General features: G+C 34.1%; 1 long non-coding RNA gene across 1 annotated transcript in view; it reads left to right on the top strand.

Annotated features, from left to right (window-relative positions):
- Positions 1-19066, top strand: part of LOC111098893 — a 353549-nt gene that overhangs the window by 54442 nt on the left and 280041 nt on the right. Inside the window, exon 2 of the long non-coding RNA XR_005369941.1 lies at positions 7422-7484. This is a non-coding gene — a long non-coding RNA (uncharacterized LOC111098893). The remainder of the gene's footprint in view (positions 1-7421; positions 7485-19066) is intronic.

The following is a 19066-nucleotide window of genomic DNA, read 5'->3' as shown; positions in this document are numbered from 1 at the left end:
ATCCATGAACAAAGAAGAATATCCTTTTCTTTAAGAATATCCTGTTTTTTTTTTAATGTTCTTCAATTTCTTTATCAATGTCATAGCTTTCTGTGTACAGATTTTTCACCTCCTTGATTAAATTTATTGCTAGATATTTTATTATTTTTAATACAATTGGAGATGGGATTGTTTTCTTAATCTCTCTTGTTGATAGTTTGTTTTTAATGTATAGAAACACACTTAATTTTTGATATTGATTTTGTGTCCTGCAACTGCACTGAATTTGTTGATTAGTTCTAACATGGGGATTATTTTGGTGCAGTTTTTATTTTTTTAATTAAAAAAATTTTTTTTGAACATTTATTTATTTTAGAAAGTGAAGAGGAGCACAGAGAGAGAGACAGAGAGAGAGAGAGAGAGAGAGAGAGAGGCAGAGAAAGTCCTGAGAAGACTTTACTGTGCTGAGTGTGGAGCCTGGTATAGGGACCGATCCCATGACCCTGAGAGCATGACCTGAGCTGAAACCAAGAGTCAGTCCCTTAACTGACTGTGCCACCCAGGTGCCCCTTGGTGGAGTTTTCAGACTTTTCTGTATATATCATGTTATCTACAAATAGTAACAATTTTACTTCTTCCTTTCTGATTTGGATGCCTTTTGTTTCTTTTTCTTGTTTATTTACTCTAGTTGGACTTCTATGTTGATTAAAAGTGGTCAGAATAGGCATCCTTGTCTTTTTCTGATATTGGAGGAAAAGTTTTTAGCTTTTTACTGTTGAGTATGATGCTATCTCAGAGCATAGATACTTTTTTTTTGTAGGTGAAGACATTCTCTTCTATTTTTAGCATGCTGGAGTTTATTTTTTTGTGAATGTGTGTTGAGTTTTTTTCAAATGTGATTTCTTCATTTATTCAGATGATCACATGGTTTTTCTCTTTATTTTGTTAATATTGTGATAACATATTGATTGGGTTTTGCATGACCAACCAACTTTGAATTCTCAAAACTCTCCTGCACATTGGGTTTCATCCTTTCTATAATTGCTAATTTAACGTCAAATATTTTAAAAGGATTTTCTGTATTGGGGCACCTGGGTGGCTCAGTCAGTTAAGCATACAACTCTTGGTTTTGGTTCATCTTGGTTTTGGATCATCATGATCTCAGTGTGGTGAGATCCAGCCCTGCCTTGGCTCCTTGGTCAGTGGGGGGTCTACTTCCCTTCTCCCTCTTTCTTTGCTCCTCTCCTCTCTCTCATGTGCACATACTCTCTCTCAAGTAAATAACTAAATCTTAAAAAAAAATTTTCTGCATTTATGTTTTAAGGAATTTTGATCTATGGTATTTCTTCCTTTTTAAATTTTAATGTTTTGGTTTTGTTATTAAAGTATTTCTGGTCTTATAAACTGGGGATTATGCCTCCTTTGTATTTTTTCTGGACAAGTTGCTATAGGCTTTGCACTATTCTCACTTAAATGTTTGACAATGCTCTCTGACAGTAAAAACATCTGGTCATGGAGATTTTTTTGTAGGAATATTTTCAACTGCAAATTTAATTTCTATATTTAATATAATACCTTTAGATTTTTAAATTTCTTCTTGTGACAGCATTAGACATTTTTTAAAAATTTTATTTATTTATGATAGAGACAGAGAGAGAGGCAGAGACACAGGCAGAGGGAGAAGCAGGCTCCATGCAGCGGGAGCCCGACGTGGGACTCGATCCCGGGTCTCCAGGATCGCGCCCTGGGCCAAAGACAGGCACCAAACCACTGCGCCACCCAGGGATCCCTAGAAATTTTTTTTTTAAAGAATATTTTACATTTTAGGGTATTTTTACATTTTGTCAGTTATTGAATTTAGTATGATAAGTTTGTTAATAATAGCTCTTTGATTCAAGGTGTTGGTGAAATGTGTTTTCTTTTGATCAGTCAATCTAGAAGTTTATCTAAATTTTTATTGAAATACTTCAAAATGTACTCAGTTTTGCTGTTTTTTTTTTTCCTGTGCTTTATTTCTTCTTTCACTGATTTCTGTGCTAATTAAAAAAAATTCTTCTATTTATTTTGACTACCTTTCTCTTTTTTCAGGGTTTCATTAACGGAAAACTCAGTCCACTGAATTTGAACCTTTCTTTTTGGTTGGCTCATGAAACTAAATTTATTTTTAGTTGCAGTATAGTTGACACACAATGTTTACATTACTTTCAAGTATACAACACACTGATTCAATAACTCTATGTTATTATAAATTTTCTTCTTAAAATTGCTTTGCTGCATTCTGCAAATTTTATTTTTTGCCTTTTCATTGTGGTTCAGTGAAATATTTTTTAATTTCCTTGGTGAATTCTTTGATACATGAGATATTTAGAAATATGCTGCTTAACATGCTGTTTTAGGGACTTTCTTGGTAGTTTGTAATCATTTATTTTTAATTTAATTATGTTGTAGCCTGAGAATACCAGGCTACAACCAGTTCTATCCTTGAAAATCTATTAGGGACTGTGTTGTTTATGGAAAAGGAATGTATATTTTTGTAGCTATCTGGTGTACTATTTTATAACAATCAGAACCATGTTTGTTGTTAGTAAATTGTTCAAGTATTCTGTAAGCTTATTTTTTAACTATCAGCTTTATCAATTTTGCAAGAGATGTTTTGGCGTAATGCTGTAATTATGGATATATATTTTTCTTTTTTCAGTTTATTTATTTATTTATTTATTTATTTATTTATTTTTAAAGATTTTATTTATCTATTCATGAGATACACACAGAGAGAGAGAGAGAGGCAGGCAGAGGGAGAAGCAGGCTCCATGTAGGGAGCTGATGTGGGACTTAATCCCAGGTCTCCAGGATCACACCCTGGGCTGAAGGCGGTGCTAAGCCGCTGAGCCACTTGGGCTGTCCTATTTTTTTTATTTTTAAGTTCTTTTTTTTGCATACATATTTTTGATTGATATGTTTTCTTGATTAATTTATGCTTCTATCATGAAGAAATGCCCCTTTTCATCTTGGGTAATATTCTTTCTCCTGAAGCCTATTTTTTTTTTCTGAAGCCTATTTTATCTTAAATTAATATATCTTGTGTAGCTTTCTTATTATTTGAATTTGCATGACATACATTTTCCTTCTTTTCACTTTTAAATTATATCTGACTTTTCATTAAAGGCTGTTCCTTATAGACAATTTATAGTTCAGTATTATTTTATATCTAATCTGACAATATCTTCCTTCTAAATAGTGTGTTTAGACTCTTTACATTGAATGTAATTATTACTAGATGAAATATCATTGTACCATCTTTTTGTTTTCTTTTGTCTCACCAATTCTCAATTATTATTATTATTTTTTACTTTTTAACTGCTGTAATGGTAGTAAAATTGGTTCTGGGTTTTTATGTATTCATTTGGTTAGGCCATAGTCCTCAGTTACACTACCAAACAGTAATCTATATTTTACTGTGTGGTATTTTGTAGATGTGGTTAACTTTTACAATCAATTGACTCTAGCTAAAGGATATTACCCTTGATAGTGTGTACAGACTTCATATAATCAGTTGAAAGATCTTAAGAACAAAACTGAGGTTTCCTGAAGGAGATTAAGCTCCCCATACAGCATCTGCTCTTGCCTGAGATTTTCCAGCATGCCATCCTGTCCTATAGAATTCAAATTTACATATCTAGACTCCACAATTGTATAACCCAATTTCACGAAATAGATCTCTCTCTGTATACATATGTATTTACACACACATGCACATACACACAAACCCATAAACACACATACATACATATATATGCCATATACATATGCAAACAAACATATATGTGTATTTTTCTGCTTCTTTGGTGAACAGTAACATGAATTTTATTTCCAAGAGTGTTTCTAGAAGGAAAGAATCTTAAAGATAAGTTTTTAAAATTGGTTCTGGGTTTTTAAAAATTTGTTAACTAATATGATTAGATTTATAGGCATTAATGACACTATTTCCAGTTGTAAAGAGGACATTAGTAATCTTATATGAATGACAATAGAGATAAGTAAAATATCATCATTGGATACTACTAAGCAAATACTGTTATGGACTGAATATTTGTATCTCCCCTATTTGGAGGTGGGAAATTTGGGGTATAATTAGGTCACGAGGATGAAAATCTTATGAATGCGATGAATGCCCTTAGAAGAAAAGGCCAGAGAGCTAGCTTGCTCTTTCCCTCCACAGAAAGATATGCATGAGATACACAGTCTGCATTCTGGAAGAGGGTCTTCACTAGAACCCAACTATGCTGGTACCCTAGTCTCAGACTTCTAGACTTCAGAACTATGAGAAGTAAATTTGTATTGTTTATAAGCTACCCAGCCTATGGTTCTTTGTTATAGAAACCAGAACTGATTAACATAAAATGTATGGAAGACAAGCTGACCATGTGTTAAAAATTCAAAGCAGAATTTATATATTTAAATTTTATATATCAAGTGCATAGCATTTGTATTTAGAAAACCAATCTAGGAGAATAGTTGTACTAAATATAAAAATATTAAAAATCCAAGTTAAAGATAAGTTATCACTTTATGTTAGCTTTATTACTTTGTCATTTCTTTTTTAATTACTCTGTGTTGTATTTATTCATGTGTATTTCCTTTAAAATGTCACACAACTTAAATGTATTTATTTCTGTTATTCATAGGGAATCCCATACTCAGCCTGATACTTCTGCTATGTGGTAATATATTTTTAAGGCTGAATTTGCAACTTCTTCATTCTCTTCATTTACAAGCACAGTAGGAGAGTTTTATCTCAAGTTTTCCTCCAGGTTGAATTACCTCCAAAGTATAAACTCAAAACTAATGACAAATAATGTGTTGGTATTTAGAGTATGATATTTCAGCATACATGTAATATGTTACTATAGGTTTTAAAGTTTGAATTAATATTTGTGTATTAACCCAAGCTTTATCCATGGGTCACAGGAGTTCTGTGACACATCTTTTGATGTAAATAATAGCTTAGAACCCTCCTTTCCAATTATAAAATACATTGATCCTAAATTTTCATTTTTAAAATTAAAACAGTATAATTGGCAAAAATAAATATAGCATGACTGTTAACTATTCACTTCTTTGCTTTATTTACTACAATTCCACCTTCGTTAGCAATATATAGTTTTTATATTGAACATTAAGATTAGTCCCTGCATTTCCTAAACAGTGGAAATAGAAGAGGGATTTAATATGACAGGTGTTGATTTAGTAGGCTCCAATGGAGAGTGAATTTTCTTCTTGACTGTGTGCCTAATACTTTTGGAAGGCATTGAGCATTTGCCTGAGGCCTGTAAACATTGAACTTTTAGTTCAAAATGCTAGAATATATATTATGCAATTCTTTATGTGTGCTTGATTTAAAATAAAAGAAATTCCTGTAGAAGTTTTCCTCATTAATCTACCCAATTTGATTCAACAGACTCTGACTCAGAGCTATGCAATTATTTGCTGACATAAATAAGCCTAATGGGTATCAATACTTGAAACCTGAGGGTAATTTGTTTTGACTTTGGTATCTAAGTTATTCTAAACTATGAGTAACTAAAGCTAGAACTTTCCAAAATTAAACATATTTGTTAGCTCCATTCATGTATTTTTGTTGTTTCTTATTCCGCTATTACCCTGAGGAATATAGGATTATCTCTATAGTTTTAATAATGAAGAAAGGTTTATTTTAAAGTTAGTATGACATATTTTAAAGATTAAGAATAACCATCTGCTGTTTTTTTCCCAAATATAAACCAATTTTAAATAATAGCAGATTCACCGTATCTTTTACAATGGAAGACTTTCATCTTATGCACATGAGCCAAATCTGTATTTCAATATCTGTTTCTCATTTTTAAAAAATAAATTAGGTCCAATTTTCTTTTGTCTTCTGGACATTTTTATGTATATTCCCTACTGGACACAAACTCAGTTTTGACCATTACCACCTCCAAACTACTTCTTTCTCCTGAATTCCCCTGTCTATAAACTCAGTATTTTCTCAACCACCAAAACTTAGTTACTTCTTCGTCCCTTACTGCCTCTCCCCATCCAATTAGTTGTGGGGTCTGTGCATCCTAATTCCGCCTTTTAGATCTAGCCTTTTCCTTTGGATGCCTCCTGCTGTCTTTCATTACTTTGCACTTGGTCTATTTAAATAATTTATATTTTCCTTCTGATATAACATTGACAGTGCTGCCAAACTGCTTCCAGCAATGTTCAGTTCTGATATCATTTGCCTGCTTGAAACATGTCAATTCCTTCCCATTGACTACTAAGGGCCACCAGTTTAGGCACAATCCCTTGGAACTGTTTCTGTTTCTTGGTTTCAGTCTCTTATAGAAGCTTCAGGGAGGGAATGCCTATGCAGCTTATGTTACCTTGTCTTCTTACTACTCAGCATTATGTCTGGAGAGTATTTGCATAGATCTATGGTCTGCAGATAATAAATCTACAACTGGTTTAAATTGTCAATTGCTGGTTGCCTATGACTCTGAAGAGAAGCTGTCATGTAGATAGCTGAGGTGTCTGAGCAGAACATGTGATTTTTACCTAGACACTAATCGGAGATTTTGAAAAAATACAGTTAAGGAGAAGGAATTTCTGGAATGGCTAGCAGCTAAAACAAGTATCCTCCTTGTAAAAGAGTGATATTAACAAAACAAAACAAAGCACACACAACCTCTTTTTCTGCCAAGGAATCTCATTCATCCAAGTGGGCTCCTTTGGATGGAGAATATGAGCAGAGGAGGGGGAAGATGGCTCGTAGTGGCAGCTCTCTAACCTTTTGAACAGAAACATCTGGTAATAAAACCAACTATAATGCATTCTTATTCCAACAGTTGTCTTGTCAACTGAAATATCTGTTTAATGGGATACAACCCTAAGGCTCATGTAAGGTTCTCCATAATATAGTCTAATAATTTTCCAGATTTGTTGTTTATAATTTTTAAAGATTTACTTATTATTTTAGAGGAGGAGAGAGGCAGAGGGAGAGAGAGAGAGAGAGAGAGAGAGAGAGAGAGAATCCCAAGCAGGCTCCACAGCTGAGCATGGGGCCAACTTGGGATCTATCTCATGACCTTGCGATTATGACCTGAGCCAAAACCAAGAGTCTGTTGCTTAATTCACTGTGCCACCCAGTGCCCCTATTGTTTATAATTTCTTTACAAATATTGTGCATTCTAGTTTTGCTTAATAATGTTTCCTTACTTCTCTTGCTCTGTTTGGGCAATGTGCCATTTACCAGTGGTTTGGGAAGCCATTTAAGGTATAAAGGACAATCTCACCATCAGATATCAGTATATGAAATGCGCTTCAGTTTAAAAACAACAGTAACAATGTTTTGCAAAGGAAAGATGCTAGCCTTGTCCATTCTCAGAAGTCTTAATGGAATTTAATCTTTCCTTCTACAGCCCATCAACTATAACCAGTATCCTTCCAACTCTGTTCATCTATGTTCAGTGTATCCTGTACAGGTAAAATCCAGATCTATTTTCTTAACCTTCACCATAAATTTGAGATTTGTAAATTACTTTGATCATCTTCCACAGCATTTTATCTATTGGTACTTTCTTAGCTTTTCATATGTAGCAACATAGCTCCTTGAATTAAAAGCCATTCTGAGGGACACATGCTTGGCTCAGTGGTTGAGCGTCTGCTTTTGGCTCAGGGTGTGATCCCAGTTTGGGGATCGAGTCCCACATCAGGGTCCCTGTGGGAACCTACTTCTCCCTCTGCCTATGTATGTCTCTGCGTCCCTCTCTGTCTCTCACGAATAAATAAAATCTTTAAAAAAATCCATTTGGATTTTAATATATGTTTCATGTGGGACATCTTGCACATAGTAGTTTTTTATATTTATTTATTTATTTATTTATTTATTTATTTATTTAGATAGCAGATTTTTAATAATACTTGTTGAGTTAAGTATAAACAGAGGTGTTTTTTATAAGTTTATTTTTTATACATTTACAAGAGGTGTTTGTTTATAAGTCTTTTTTTTTTTTTTAAAGATTTTATTTATTCATTTGATAGAGAGAGAGCACAAGCAGAGGGAGAGAGAGAAGCAGACTTCGCTGAGCAGGGAACCCAATGCAGGGCTCTATCCCAGAAACCTGGTATCATGACCTGAGCTGAAGGCAGATGATGCTTAAGACTGAGCCACTCAAGTGCCCTAAACAGATGTTATTAACTATATCCAATAAATTACATTTTAATAAGAAGAAAGGGAAAAATAAGAAATCTATTTGGACTTTTATAAAATAAAATATTATGTAATAAACCCCAAGATTTATAAAATTTGGATTCAGATTTTTAAATATGCCCCTATTGAAAACTTTGTTTTCTCTCATTTTTAAAAAAGTGATAACAGCCACAATATTAAATACGGTGGCTGTAAAAGGGTATCTTAATGTAAAATCTAGTGTGTTTTCTGACTAAGGACAAGAATAGAATGACTGAATATATTTATAAGCAATTTATTGGAAAAATAAGCTATTTGCTCTTATGTAAATATTATGAATCACTGACGCATCTTCCCTAGGATTTATATTTTAATCGGTAAAATATTTTAAAACTTTTAGTTACAAAATACTAAAGGATAAATATCATCCTTCTGGAGAATACAATGAATACTGGAAAAAAAATCTACATTTAAAAAAACTACGTGTGCATAACACAAACATATTACTTTGATACTTGAATGATAAGGCAAGATAAAATAAGAATTATATTCCTGGTGGAAATGCTGTAAGTAGTCAGTTGAGTTGGCATAAATGGAACTTCTAAAACATTACAATTACATGCTAATAAAATTGAAGAAAACTTTAGGAAGATCTGTATGAACTTATAGAATATGTTCCTTTCAAGACTCATAATGCTTCTGAGAAACCAAATTGGCAATCTACCTGTTGCTAAAATCCAGATGATTTTCTTTGTTATGACACCGAACTGCAATTGAATTGATGATTGACTCTGACACATACATTACTGCATGACAGAAAGACAAATTTCAGTTTGTGAAATTAGAAAGAAGTGATTTGTGCCTCTCAGTGCTTACTCTGTCACTCAGAGATGCAGGGTCTATGAGATCTCCTGAAAAATGCACATAGAATGGGATGTAACTTTCATTCTTTCCTTAAATTTATCTGCTAGGATTTAAAAAGGGGGATTGATAATATGGACCAAGATGGAGGAAGAAAAAGGTCCTTTTTAGCATGATAACTAACTGGCAGTATTATTTTATTAAAAGCTCATTTTGGCCAGCTGTGGGTCTCCCACTCTCTATGTGACTCCTCCGCCATTCCATCCGCAACCCACTTCTTTAAGAATGGGTCTTAAAGTTGCTGAATGGCTAAATCCTATTCTAGAGTCAAAGATGAAAAAGGAAAAAGATGTAAAAGCAAAACTAGAGAATATCTTTAAGGGAAATGTGGATTTCTTAGTGAATAGAATTGAAAATGGCCTCTAGCTGACATGAAAGGACATGTTAAAGAAAGGCATGAGGGAAGGGAAGTCAAATGGGGAATAGGAGCCACATATAAAGTATCAACCTCCTGAAGAGTTCCTGTGACCTACTTCCAATTCTCCTAAAATGCCACCAAATAAACTGTCAGTGACCTTTCATTCAACCTAAGCAAGCTTATCCCCTACTGCAGTGAGAGAGACTTAACCTTGCCACCTTGGTATATTTTTGGGGAGTGCTTCTGAAGTGTGTGTGAGGGTTTGGCTTGCCAAAACCATGTATTATAAGGTTTTGGGATTCAGTATTAGGTAGGCCTAACTTAACTCTCTCTCTCTCTCTCTCTCTCTCTCTCTCTGTGTGTGTGTGTGTGTATGTCTCATGAATAAATAAATAAAATCTTTTAAAAAATTGCTTAGGATAAGTGGACACAGTGAAGCAAGCATTTGATTAATTAAATATTTTGATAAACAAGAGGCTTGCCCGGTTGAGTGATTTATGACTCTAAGAAAAGGACTATTCACCTGAAAGAGAAATGTGTTTTCTTGAGAGAGTTGTTTGAGCAGTATGCTGTTCAGAGAATGTTTTTTAGAAAGTTTCTGAGATAAATAGTAAACTTAGTCACAAATTGGTCAGCCTGGTCTAGAACTTCCTTCAGTAGTGAGGTCTTATTAATGACAATTGTTGAAATAGTTCTTGATTCTGTTAAGCTGTGTGGATGAAGGCAAAGTGTTTTCAACATGGATTAGAAGATTTCACTCAAACCTGAAGTTAGGGCCTATGTTGGACATTATCACCTGCTTTCTCATTATGTGTAAACATGTATAGATATAACTTTTTTAAACAATAAATAATTCAAGTTCTTTTTACTAGTAATGTTCCTCATAGAAGTATATTTTTTTACAGAATTTTAAATTTCGTGTTTTGGAACATATAATTAGAGTTAAAGACAGATTTCAACTTAGGAAAACATTTCTTCTTTAATAGCAAAGGTAATTAAGTTTTTAAATACACAATTTCTTCAATTATTAGGAAAATATGATGAACTAATATAGGAAAAGTTGTATAAAGAAAAGACTAAGAATGAAAAATTAAAGAAGTCATAATTTATGAACAAAATTTAACCTAATCAGTAAATACAAAAAATACATATTAAAATATCAATTAATTTACTTTATTTAAAAATTAGCAAAGATTCAAACATTAGAATGTCCAGTGATATTTAGAATATTTTGAATTGGAACTTTCAACCATTGTTTGTGTAACTGTATTTTGCTGCAACCATTCTAGAGTGCAATTTGACACTGTTGATCAAATGCATTCCATTTCTAGGGATATTCCCCCTATAAAACCAACAGACATGTATGACAGATTCATGTTCAAAAAAGATCATTATAGGGGACGCCTGGGTGGCTCAGCAGTTTAGCGCCTGCCTTCCGCCCGGGGCGTGATCCTGGAGTCCTGGGATCAAGTCCCACATGGGGCTCCCTGCATGGAGCCTGCTTCTCTCTCTGCCTGTGTCTCTTCTCTCTCTCTCTCTCTCTATCTGATTCCCTCATGAATAAATAAATAAAATATTTTTTAAAAAAGGTCATTATAGAATTGCTTATATATACATAAGTAGAGTTCCAGCCGCTACACTGCATTCTAACAAGCAGAATAAAGGTCTGAATGAAGAGGAAGGGGCAAGGAGTATGTACCAGCTGTCTGCTAGGGACAGTTGTAGGAAGTTTAGCTTACATTTTACTGTCTGCCCATAGTCACATTACATGGGAGTCTGGGAAATATTTTCATTGTAGGCAGCCATGTGTCCAGCTGAAAATCAGCAATTCTAATATAATGTGCGAAAGAGAATCTCTTTTACCCTGTTTACTGAGCAAATGAACTCCAATTTGTTTCAGTCTCTCCAATCTACTCTAGTCCCTCCTTAGAATAACTAAAGAGCTCATTAAAGTTTCTTCCAAACAAAAAGTTGCTCTTTTGTTTAAAAATAATCTGCTAGCATCCTGGAATTTAGATGGTTGTAGTCAGCTTATTAAAAATAGCCATTGTTTTCCTTTTGAAGATACATGATAGAAATTGCAATTCTAGAATGTTTTGATTTTATTTTAAATTTTAAACATATGTGGATATGTGAATGAATTCAGGGAATAAAGCAAAGTGTTATTTTCTGTGTAGTAAGACAATAAATGATTTTTAACTCATGCCTTGTGTTTAATACATTTTCTAAATGTTTAAAAATAGACATAGCCAAAAATTAGAAGAAAAATAATAATTTCTACATATAGTGTCAAGAGATAAATCCATTAATTAATTCATTATTTGTCCTATACAGTGTTTTTAGATATTTTATATTCCATGTACCAAACATTATAAACAAATAAACTGTGGTCCCTATCTTGAAGGTACTTGTGTTCCACTGGGGAGAAGGAAGAAACATGCACCCTACAGTTACAGTAGAATGGCTTTGATGCACTGGGTAGAGAGGCTTGTACAGAATGGTATTATAGCACTAAGAACTAAGCAAATTTATTCTCCCCAAACTGCAGAAACTGGAGAAATATTTAAGCTGAGTCTAAATATTGAAAAGGTGGCTCACAGCACAAGAAGGTGCCAGGGTGAAGCTGTGAAGGCTGCAGTTCTAAAAAGTTATCCTGTTGCAAAAACTGCATATATATTGATGTGACTAGTAGAATGTGTGTGTGTGTGTGTGTGTGTGTGTGTGTGTGTGTGTGTAAGACTAGAGAGAAGCCCTGAGCATCATGGTGTGTCATCTCAAGAAGTCTGAATTTATTGTGAAAGGTTTGTGTAGCTATTGAAAGGTTGCAAGCAGGTTAGCGCTGTTTGCATTTTAGCAAGTGTCACATCTGATTCCTCTTTAATAAGTGGTCCAAGTCTCCAGCTAACATTAAAAATATATAGGAAAAATCCAAATTCAGGCCAATGAATGTGTTTATTTGAGAACCTCATAATGTCCACAGAGCCCCATATCTTTAGTCCATGTTGCCTCCCTTGAATATCTGAACTATGAACCAATATCCATTTCAGTTGTTTCCATTTAGATATTCCTTTTAACCAAAGTTCAGCTAGTCTATGCAGATTTCCTACTTCTAGTTCAAACCTTTGCATGACTTGTCTTTTAAACCCCGAATACTAACAACATAGCCCCTCTTATCTCTTAAGTATAGTACACATGTACAGCATACGCATCACCATACCCACAGCTTATCTCTTAAGCCCAGCATTGTATATGCATTCATTTTGCTATCCTGTACTTGTTCTTCCTTTCTCAGCCCTTTCCATTCCCTAAGAAAACGGTATAATTCTAGATGGAACCAAAGGTTACCAGTGTGAATGGTAGCAGGTAGGAGGGCAAAACTGTATGCAGGGAGATTAACATCACAGAATTGACACCTGGGGATATTAAATTGGAAGATTGGTTGAATACAGACAGTACCAGAGGTAATATTAAAAATAGGTCAAAAATATGTAGGTGTTTTTGTATGTTTGCTTTTATCATAATTCAGGTGAAAGATGTAACAGTTTATCATGGAGCACTAAGGAGCAACATAGGGTATGGAAGGTATGCATGCTAAGTAATCTGTGGAGCTTTGCACACCTTCCTCTCTTGCACATGAGAAGCCAAAACAAAACAAAATGAAAATGAAACAAAAACTTGTAACAGCATATATGATCACTTAGGAGTATTTCCACTATTAACAATGATATTATTATTATTCATGTTTTATACATAAATAACGTGACACTTAGAGAAGTTAAATAACTAATGCAATTTCACACTGGTAAAATATGGTAGGATCACAGTTATAATCCTCTGACTCTAAAGCCAGTGTTAGTTTATTATGGATATCATCAATTTAAATAGTGTTCATCAACTTGATGAGATATTGTCATCTTTACATGATAAGAGTCAAAAATATTTATATGCAATTGACCTACCAGAGGCTAAACATTAATTAGAATCTCCTTGGTTTTGATTTTTACAAATATGTACTGGTGTCTATAATACTGTTTCAGGCATTCTATGGAAAACCACCTAATGATATGACTCTAACAATTCTGCTTCTAAATATGTTACTGTGTCCTTATCCTTAAAATTATTTGAGCATTTTAGATGATCTTTTTAAATTGTTCAATACTTAAACTGTGTGGATCTGAATTCTCTGAATATTTCATTAAAAAACCCACAGCTTTTAAAATAATTCAGTTACGTTAGACTACTGCTTTTCAAACTTCCCCAACTTGGAGGGAGGAGGAGAATATGAATAGTCCTGGGTATCTGTGAGTAGATCCCCAAGAGGCTGACCATAAACGTGAAATTTCTTTACAGTCTCATGTTTTATCCTAAAATATTCATGTGGGTTTACATCCAATTCCATAATGTATCCTTGCTTGTTTTAATAAAATCTGATTTAAATTATTTATTATCTGTAAAAATTCTCCCTGTTGTTTTGGTTTATGGACTTGGTTCTGTTGCACTCAAAATAAAATCACTGTATTGGAAATAACAGTCACGGTTTTTCATGGGATTGTTGATTGAGAGTGCTCTGTCTTAAAAACAATTTCTACTAAATAAACTGACTCTGTGAACAGCCCTTTATCATTGAGGTCAGCAAAGTATTGTATTGAATTAATTTACCCTGGGATAACTTTTGTCACATTTTTATTTCATTTATGCAAAGAATAACAACTTAGTTTAAATATCAAAATCCCTGAAATCCCCACTGCCTGGATAGCCATTGCACTTGTACAAGGGAGTACTCTCAGAATCCTTTACTTGGAACATGACCATGTCGTTCAGGAGATAACTATTCCTGTTTGAGAAACTCCTACCTGCATCATTAATCCCAGAAGAGTCTGGGCCTGTGCTGAGGGAGATGCAGAAGAGATGAAAACAAAGGCTATTTAAAGCGAAGTATTTGAGTGTTTATCACTTGAATATGAGATAAACATATAGGATGACTTGACAAGATCCCAAATCCAAATCGAAGTAGTAAAGGAACTTAAAATATTATTAAAAAGCACCCCAAAGTCCAGAGGAGAACATGCTTCTATAATTTGAGTGTTCTTACAGGATGACATAAGTGAAAACACACTGTAATAAGCTGAAATACAATACGTAAATGACAATGGAATAATTGAGACTCTACATCCCATATAAAGACACAAAGGTAATATAGCTTAGATGTTGCTCAAAAGGCCATTTTTAAGTGTTTTTGTTTGTTTTTATTTTTTATGTATTTCAGGCCAGAAATTTAAATTGGTTAGATTGGGCTGTCATTGTGCCTAACAAATGAAACCGCAGTTGATTAAGTGATGAAAAGTCACTAAGTTGTAAATAGTCTCTTATCTTTTATTTTTCCTGTCACTTTGCTTTCCTGCTCATTTTATCACCATTTTATAATCACAATCTTACAATGTTGGGCCCACTCTTCACCCTCCCCATCTGTGATACTGCAGAGGAGAGAGGGGTCATGTTTTATTGTATGTTACTGTTTTTGTCTTGACTGTAGATTATTTGGCTATTAGTGGTTCTATTACTCAGGAAAGTCAATTTGTAAATTATGTTCTAAGGTGTATTCAAAAAAGATGATTTGACTCAAACATGTTTCTCTCATAAAATTTTGTTTTTTTAATCTAGTGTAGTTTTGTAAACTAAATGCATATGTTTTTGTATCTTACTTTTGAGCCCCCATTAAAGTGATAGTAAAGGAAGAAAGAGGTAGAAACAAATAGCAATAAGTTTTTGTGTATATATGTGTATGCATGTGAAGCTCAATTATTGTAATCTGTCTAAATGACCAAAAATGTAGAGAATTGCTGAAAACTGAATTACAGTGGAAAAGTGTGCAACCAGCCAAGACCTCTGACCTCCTTTGCAGAAGGTCAGAGAGGTTCTGGATATACAAACTGCAGGTGTGATGGAGAGCAAGAGGTAAAAAAGCAGAGCAGAATCTAATGGGATTGGGTAGGTGGGCAAATATGTAGCAAAATCTGTGGTCCATGCAGTGCTACAATTTCCCACTTCTCTGATTCCTTTGGAATTTATCTTGATATAAGGAGTCAAGTGTGTGCATTAACTATTTTTTTTCTCAAGTTGCTACCCAGTCATCCTAACGTAGTTATGCACCGTGCATCTTTTCATCAATGATTTTTTAAAAAAATATTTTATGTATTTATTTGAGAGTGAGCTAGAGAGAGAGAGAGAGAAAGAGACAGACGGCATGAGTAGCAGGGAGGGGCAAAGGGAGAGGGAGAAGCAGACTGTCCTCTGAGCATGGAGCCCAACATGGCACTCCATCCCAGAACTCTGAGATCATGACCTGAGCTGACGGCAAATCTTACCCCACTGAGCCACCATAAGCCCATTTTCATCCACAATTTTTGCACTCTTTTCTGGTGTACTGATGGCTATACTCATGTGCCAGTATCATCAGGGTTCTTTTTCTTTTTAAGATATATATATATATTTTTTTTTTTTTGAAAGAGAGAGAGAGAGCAAGGGCATGAGCAAAGGGAGAGACAGAGGGAAAGGGAGAAGCAGACTCCCTGCTGAGCGCCATGCAGGGCTCCATCCCAGGACCTTGAGATCATGACCTGAGGTGAAGGCAGATACTTAACCAACTGAGCCACCCAGCTGCTACAGTATCATCAGTTTTAATATTGAAAAACTATGCATTTTAATAGTAAGCCTAGTTTCTCTATATGGTTACTCATTTTCACAGATTTCCCGACCATTCTTACCTTATTATTTTTCTATTTGAACTCTATAATCCGTTTATTTAGTTACAAAGAAACATGACAAAACAAAAATCATTCCTAGGTTTATTAATTGACTTAGATTTAATACCTTTATGATATTGAGCTTTCCTACTCAAGCACATGTCTTGTCTTTTCATTTGTTCAAATATAGGTTACTTGATGGGTCTCTATTATTTGCAATCACACATGCAGACAAAAACAAATATATGCTTATTATTGTCTGGTTTAATAAAATCATAGATTTTCAAATAAAATCTACTGTATGGTCTCTATTACTTGCCATCAGACATGCAGACAAAAACAAATAAGTACTTATTATTGTATGGTTTGATAAAATCATAGGATATAAAAAACTTTATTTATTCTAGTACTTTATGGATGCATAAGATTATAGAATTGAGTTTAAGAGGAACTTGTTCAATGCAGTAGATTTATGTGAGACCTGAGACCAAATTTATTTATTTCTCCATGAGTAATTAATTTGAAATGAAAGTCTAAGAACATATGTGTCATATATTTATTCAATTTTATATATTTTAAATTTTAGTATCATGCTGATAGATTGTTTATGGTATTTGTTTTTAGCTCACAAACCACATATAAATTCTTGAAAATTGAATATAAAAAAATAATTTTCTTGGGACACCTGGGTGGCTCAGTGGTTGTACATTTAGCTGCCTTTGGCTTGGGTCATGATCCCTGGGTCCTGGGATCGAGTCCTGCATCTGGCTCCCTGCATGGAGTCTGCTTCTGCCTCTACCGATGTTTCTGCCTCTCTCTGTGTGTCTTTCATGAATAAATAGATAAATAAATAAAATCTTAAAAAAATTTTCTTGAAAATTTTATTTATTTGAAAGAGAGAGAGACAGAGATAAACAACAGAGATAGTGAAAGAGAGCACAGCGGGAAGAGAGGGAAAAGCAAGCTTGACACTGAGCAGGGAACCTGACTTCAGGGCTTAATCCCAGAACCCTGGGATCATGATCTAAGCTGAAAGCAGATGCTTAATCAACCAAGCCACCCAGGCGCTCCCAAAAATAATTTTCTTAAAGTGTATTCCGCTCTACTATACATAAATAACATAATAGATTCTATATCATATTGTTTGACTATATAATTTGACAGAAACTTGATCATCAGTGCTTGTTTGTGCTAGGTTTTTTGGTTTTTTGTTTTTTGTTTTTTCCCTGCATTTAGGACCGTTTTTTTGCAAAACTTCCTGAAAGAGTTGTCTACACGCAGTTGCTGTCTCTATTTCCTTGCTTCTAATTTACATTTAAACAAATCTTTCTGGCTTACGTTTCCGGTCATATCATTAAAATTCCTGCTGAACAAAGATCATTGATGGCCCTCATGTTGTTCACTATGATGGCCCATAGAGTTCTACAGAATCCCTGACCACCTCTCCCAATTCAATGAATAATCCTCTTCCCATCCACAGAGCTGAAGCCACAGTGGTCCTCTAGAAGTCCCTAGAATGTCCCAAGCTGTTGCCTGCCTTAAGGTATTCTTGCTTACAGTTTCCCTACCTAAAATACTTGTCCCCTTTCTTTCCATTGATGACTTTTTCCAATCTTCCAGGACTCAGTCTAAATATCCTCTATGAGAGTCTTCACTTATCAACCATCACATGAAAAAAGCGTCCGTTTTCTCATGCATTATCTTGCCATCTTAATCATTTCACTCTAATACTTATTATCTTTGTTCCCCTATTATTATTTTAGTCACCAATATATTCTCATCACCAGGCAAAGTAACTACTAGCACTATTATCTTATTAATACTTTGCATAAATCAATGAATTTACAGCTGCTCAATTGAGAGCTTATGTATCTTCATTCTGTAAGAAAAAAAAATTAAGTTTGGGAAACATACCTTAATTTAATGTATCTCAATTAAATATACATTTTTTTTTAACAATCTATAGAGGTCTAAACTGGTTGCAAGAATGCTGTGTCACTATCTGTGGAAGTCTGCAAGCAGACTATTTTCTAATCTTTAGAATGGAAATAATGAATCATATAGAATACTTGAGGTGTTTGCTACATAAAACACTTGCCTACTTAAACACTTGAAAGAGGCTAAAAAAAAAAAGAACCCAAGACATTTTTAATACTATTAACTATTATTCTTGAACTATTTAACATTATTATTTTAGCTATTTGGCTGCTGTATAATCACAGCAGTTAGTATTTGACCATGCCAGTGATCAAGTTAAAAAGGAGGAAAGAGAAATGAGAACTCTACGGTTGTGTAAAGTATTCTAAAAGGTAGACTAAAGAAAATTCAAAAGACTTATGTTAAACTTTATCTGAAAAACACCGTGGTTTATTTTAAGTGAACTTCCCTTCACTTTTCCTTTCTGAAAACCTTGGTAATTCATGGCTTTTCAAAAGCTGTTTTAGTTCAGAGGTAAGATGGAGAGGCTGCACACCTGGAAAGAAGATGACCCCAGGTACAAATGAAAGGTGGAGCACCACAGTATGAGAATAAGCAGATGGCAGAGATCAAGGCCTCAGTCATGGTGAAGAAAGGGGAAAAAATTACAGAGGGCATAGGGACTAATGCCTCAAGATTTCAAAGATGTTGCTTTCATCATGGTCTACAAGAGAGAAGGAAGAAAGGATTGATGTTCAAAGCATCTCAAAATTTTTGTTGCTCATAAAACTCTGCTTTCTATCCTTTGATTTAACTGTTAACAGCAGCGCATTTTCAGGGTTATGGAGGGCACGTAAGATCACAAACTCAATATGACTACTATTAAGTTTCATAGCACTTAAGAAATTGAAGAAATTTTCAGAGGAAACCATTGAC

The sequence above is a fragment of the Canis lupus genome, chromosome 15 (assembly GCF_011100685.1).
Source record: "Canis lupus familiaris isolate Mischka breed German Shepherd chromosome 15, alternate assembly UU_Cfam_GSD_1.0, whole genome shotgun sequence".
NCBI lineage: Eukaryota > Metazoa > Chordata > Mammalia > Carnivora > Canidae > Canis > Canis lupus.
The sequence above is the reverse complement of the archived record's forward strand: the minus strand, read 5'-3'. Positions and strand labels throughout refer to the sequence as shown.